A 6000-nucleotide genomic window follows, 5' to 3' on the forward strand; every position below is an offset into this window, starting at 1 on the left:
GAGACACGATCCTTTTACTTTATATCTGCTTGTTTGGTTTGCTTGTTCCTCTTGCAGGTGTATTGTGATTGTGCTCGACGTGCATGTCGACCTTTGTGTGCTTTCATGGCTAATCGGTGTGCTGACTATTTGCTTTTGCTTTGCTAGCTCGCTCGCGGGATTCTTAGTTTCTTCTTTTTGCTTCGCTTTAGTTTACGGATCATCATCCGTTTGGTATTGATCCCGTTTCATTTTATTTCTATTGCACTTTATCGCTTTCTCGCATCATCATTTAACATGAGAAGTAGGACTTAGACATTCATCTGGCCAAGCCCTCGAAAGAGGCTCTGTTTTTGTTGGTGTGTTTATATTTGTGCTTTGTGGCAGGGAGTCACGGTGTAATAAGTCCTATATGGCACTCCGTTAAGTCCTCTTGGAAGGCATGCGGAAAGGGTTAGCAATCAACCCCCGCCTAGTCTCATCGAGTCCGTTTGGTATGCGCACGCTACGCGTAGCTCGCTTCTGAACCTGCACAAGATCTTGTTATCGAGTATGTCAGGATAAGGGTTCATGCAGCCGGACCCCCGCCTTTCCTATAGCTCGCCTCGCTCGACGTTGATGCTCGGTGTACGCACGCACCGTTTTCCTTTACGATCCGTGACGGCTTGGTTGCTGAGAGGGATCCGCTCCTCTTGTCTATGGCCCGATCATTTTCGCGAGGTCTAATGCTTGGTTGACTTGGGTTGAGTTGCTCCCCTTGTCTATGGCGGGACCGCTTTTCTACCATTCGGTCAGTACCGTTGGTTTGTTTGCTTTACGAGCGGATGCTCGTTTGTGTGATGTTATTGTTTGTTTCCCTTATCCCTCGTAGGTTGTTAGTTTAGTTTAGACTTGTACCCTTTGTATGACAACATTAGGTAGCAAGCTTTCCCCCTTAGCTTAGGTCTTCCTCATGCATTCTTTAAAACACAAACCACACTCTTTGATTTTCTTTTCTTAAGAGCTTGTTATTTCCGCTCCATTCCCAAGCATAAGTCTCCAAAGGTCGAGCAACGGAGTGTGAATGTAACTCGTTCACCTAAAAAAAAAAACAAACAAAAATTAGTTAGCCGAGCTACGGTACCTTTGATTCCGCAAAACGGATACGTAGGCAGCGGGGTAGGGCCCGTGCGAGTATAACTCTTTCTTTTCCCTACATTTTGCATGCATATTAGCCAAGATTAACGCAGTTTTCTTACACACCCATAGTTTTAGACACAAGCGTGGATACCATCGAGTACGATGGGCGCGAGGGGTGCTAATACCTTCCTCTCGCGTAACCGACTCCCTTACCCTTTTTCTCTGGTCGTGAGACCGTTGTTTTGTTTTGTGGTTTGCTGGCATTCCCTTCCTTTTCAGGATAAATATGTTAGTGGCGACTCTGTTAATTTTCGCGGTAGCGACACATGGCAAGTATGGAGTCGTGGCTCAAAGCTCCCATGCTTGGTATCAAACCTACTCTAAAACATGCTATGAACTCAAATAAATCATTAGTTTTGGTTAGTACACGATTAAATATGGAAAACGAAAGTTAGATGCATATGAATATAAATAATAAAAGGTACGTGTGTTTCAGGTGTTATACAATTCAATCAATGATGCAGCCTTACCCTTTGTTACCTGGAGGGACGATTGAGATGATCCTTTGGCCTTGAATGGGGTTGCTAACATGTATAAGAAAATCCAAAGTTTCTTGAGTTTTTTTGGAAAAAATTTCTAGGGTTCTTGAGGCAAGTCTCTCGTCCCCTTATGGTCTGAAATTGCAAGGTATATATAAGTGGAAGAATTAGGGTAACAATAATGGAAGGAAATCCAATCTTTTGAGTCATGGAAATTTGATTGAAAAATCACATATTCTTCCTATTTTTGGATCTTCTCTCTCCATATCTTGTACCAACGAAATTTGAGCTTCTTTGTAGTATTATTTGGGCCTCTAATTGACTAAGACCAAAGCCTCATGAGTTGATCCATTTATTTTTAGTATTTTACTTAATTTACTTAGCTTTTATTTGAATAAAATCTAAATAAATGTAAATAAAAATAACAAAAATATAAAGAAGGTTTTATAGGTCCTTATTAGGCTTATGATCATGTTTGGAATGTAATTCCTAGGCCCATTAGCTTAAAAAGTACAAAGTTATGAAATTAGGGTTTCATATGTCTCTTGAAATTTGACCAACTTGTACACCTCATATCTCTTTCAATTTTGATCATATGGAAGTGATCTAGGACTTTTTAGAAAGCTTAAAGAGTCCTCTAAAAGCTCCTTTTGGTTTCATCTTGATTGAGTCTACCATGTTCAAGTTATGAGCTTTGAGAAAAAATGACTTTTTGCGATCCTTTAGAAGGACCTATAATGCTTTGGCCTATATCTCTTATGCGGAGGCATTTATGGATCTTGGACCCAACATCAAAGTTGTAGAGAATTGAATTTCCTTGAAAATGAGCTTTGGTTGATGAATTTCTGATAAAGTATGAGAGAGATATGATCAGTCAAAGTTGGTTTGACTTCTAGTTCAAAACCCTAAATTAGTAACTTGGACATTTGATGATTTTGGAGCTTTCCTTGATAAATCATGATCAACCCCTGATCAAATAATGAATCTAACATTAAAATGTTGATGTTGACAAAAAATTAGGAATTTTGACTGTACTTTGACCACAGTTGACTTTTAGGTCAACCAGTCGATTATTGATCGTTTGAACTGTAGACTGAACAATCTTATGAACCAAAGCTTGAAACTTGATGTGAGGATTCTCTGAGGCATATGGGAGACCATGGGATCCACTTGAGGTATCAGAAACCGATTTTTCTTTGAGAAGATCAAAACCCTAGTTTGAGGGTTGTTGTTTAGGAGAGGTGTCTTTTAGCTTTGTGCTTTGATTTGAATTTGAATAGGAGAGATAGTGTGGGCAAATTTTGGGGTATGATACCATGGATAACCCTGGATGTAAAGGGTGCCTTACACCTCCCCTTTGCATAAATTACCCCCGAACCTTGTTTCTTTAAAAAAGGGTTTTTTCTGTTCTTTTAGCCTTTCTATTAATTTGGATAAAATAAAAGTCGGTGGCGACTCTTGCTTACCGTAACATTTCGATAAAGTCAGTTCACCAAGTTACACCTCCCCACAAGTTGGAATGTGTATAGTGCACAATCCTAACTTGGATAGAAGAGTGGGAAATAAAGGGGAGTGTAGTGGCTTAGTGAGAACATCTGCCAGTTGTGAGGAAGAAGAAACAGGCAGAAGGTGTATGAGCTTGGAATGTAGCTTCTCGCGAATAATGTGACAATCCAACTCTATATGTTTGCTGCGTTCGTGGAATGTTGGGTTGTGAGCCAAATATATAGCAGATTTGCTATCACAATACAAGGAGGCAGGCTCAGAAAATTGGATGCCAAAATCATCAAACAAGTAGTGTAACCACTGTATCTCGCACGTTAAGGAAGCCAAGGCCCGATACTCAGCTTCCGTGGAGGATCTGGACACTGTATTCTATTTCTTAGATCTCCATGAAAGGAGAGAATCACCCAGCAATACACAAAAACTAGTCACGGATTTTCTTGAATCAGGGCAACGGGCCCAGTCAGAATCGGCAAATCCATGAAGTTTCAGCGAGCTAGAACTAGAGAACATTACCCCTTGTGCAGGAAAAGATTTCAAATACCTGAGAACCCGAGTTGCAGCTTGATAGTGAGAGACAAAAGGATTGGCAACAAACTAACTAAGGTGCTGCACATCATAGGAAATTTCAAGACGTGTATTGGTGAGGTATAAAAGTCTGCCAATTAACTTCCTGTATGAAGAAGGGTCATCAAGTGGAGTACCACCAGTGGAGGATAGCTTGACATTTGGGTCAATGGGGGTAGAGACAGGTTTGACTCCTAGAAAACCTGTGTCTTCAAGTAACTCAAGGACATATTTCCTTTGATTAAGGAAGGTTCCTGAAGAAGATCTTGCAATTTCCAAACCAAGGAAATATATGAGTTGGCCAAGGTCTTTGATTTTAAACTTGTGATCCAGGAATTTCTTGACATGGGAGATCTCTGTGAAGGAGTTGCCTGTAAGAACTATGTCATCAACATAGATGAGCAGAGCAGTGAAGTGTTGTGCATTGCATTTTGTGTAAAGAGAATGATCAGCTTCAGATTATTTGTAACCTAAGTCAAGAAGAGCTGAAGATAATTTTGCCTGCCACTGTCTACTGGCTTATTTCAAGCCATACAAAGATTTGGTGAGTCTACATACCTTGGAAGAGTCAGGACTGCCATATCCAGGAGGAGGAAGCATGTAAACCTCTTCATTGAGATCTCCATGAAGGAATGCATTATTCACATCAAGCTGTTCCAAATGCCAGTTTTTAATTGCAGCAATAGCCAAGAGAACCCTCACTGTAGTAATCTTAGCAACAGGTGAAAATGTATCAAAATAGTCCACACCTTCAAGTTGGGTATATCCTTTAGCCACAAGCCTGGCTTTGAATCTCTCTATTGTACCATCAGCAAGATATTTCACTTTGTACACCCATTTGCATCCAACTGGAACCTTACCGGCAGGAAGGTCAACAACAGTCCAAGTATGGTTTGCCTCAAGAGCGAAATTTCAGTATCCATAGCCTTTCTCCAACACTCAAGTTTGGAAGCTTGAAGATATGTTTTAGGTTCATATATGGCTGAGATTGTACAACAAAAATGTTTGTAGGAGGGACTGCAGTTTTGGTAGGACAGAGATTGGGAGATGGGATAGGGGACATTGGCTGAGGGTTTTGGACCAGAGGATATTAGATTGCAATGGAAGTCCTTCAAGTAAGAATGAGGGTTTTTGGTTCTAGTGGATTTTCGTGCAACAGGTACAGAGGGTACAGGGGGTACAGAGGTAGCAGGCTGGGATGTAATGGGCTGGGACAAAGGAGAATTAGGCTGGGACAGAGGTGATGTAGACAAGAGATTGTCAAAATTATCATTAGGATCAAAGTTTATAAGATTGGGAGAAGAAAAAGGAATAGGACTGTCATGAGTAGAGGGCACATTAGATGAGGAAGAACTATTAGACACAGGGGACAAATCATCTAGAACAGTATTATGATCTAATGGTCTAGGCACAGTATTATCCACAGGACTAGTGACACACTTAAAAGGAAAAGTATTCTCATAAAAAACAACATTGCGGGAAACAAAGAGTTCATGGGATAAAATATCATAGAGTAGGTAGCCTTTTATGCCATCTTTGAAACCAAGAAAGACAACCTTCCTAGCTCTTGGTTGAAACTTAGTTCTATAAGCTTGTATGGTGGTTGCATAGCAAAGACAACCAAAAACTTTCAAATGGATTAACACAGGGAAAGAATTGAAAAGAACTTCATAAGGACATTTGTTCTTGAGAAGAGGAGTGGGAATCCTATTTAATAGATGGACAACATGTTTGATACTATAGTTCCAAAGAGTGGCAGGGACATTGGAATGGAAAGTAATGACCCTAGCTACATTGAGAATGTGTTGATGTTTGCGTTCAACCAACCCATTTTGCTGAGGGGTCTCTACACAAGATTTTTGATGAGAAATGCCCTTAGACAAAAAAAGTTCATTAAGGGAAGGAATTCAGAACCATTGTCTGATCTGAAGAATTTTAAGGATGTATTGAATTGGTTTTCTACAGAGGCAATGAAATGAATAATGCTTTGTGTTACTTCAGTTTTAGTTTTGAGAAAAATTATCCATGTGAACCTAGAAAAGTCATCTACTAATGTGAGAAAGTATTTATGGCCATGAATGGATGTAGTAGGAAAGGGTCCCCATAAGTCAGCATGGAGAATTTCAAAAAGAGCAGAAGTAAAAGTAACACTAGTAGGAAAATGCAACTTTTTCTGTTTTGCTAAGTGGCAAGAATCACAAGGTGCCATAGTATTCTTATTACAAGGAATGAGAGGAAAATTCTTGGCTAGAGTATCTATACAAGAATCTGAAGCATGGTCAAGCCTAAGGTG

This window comes from Vicia villosa, linkage group LG2 (genome assembly GCF_029867415.1).
Source record: "Vicia villosa cultivar HV-30 ecotype Madison, WI linkage group LG2, Vvil1.0, whole genome shotgun sequence".
In the NCBI taxonomy this organism is placed as follows: Eukaryota; Viridiplantae; Streptophyta; class Magnoliopsida; order Fabales; family Fabaceae; genus Vicia; species Vicia villosa.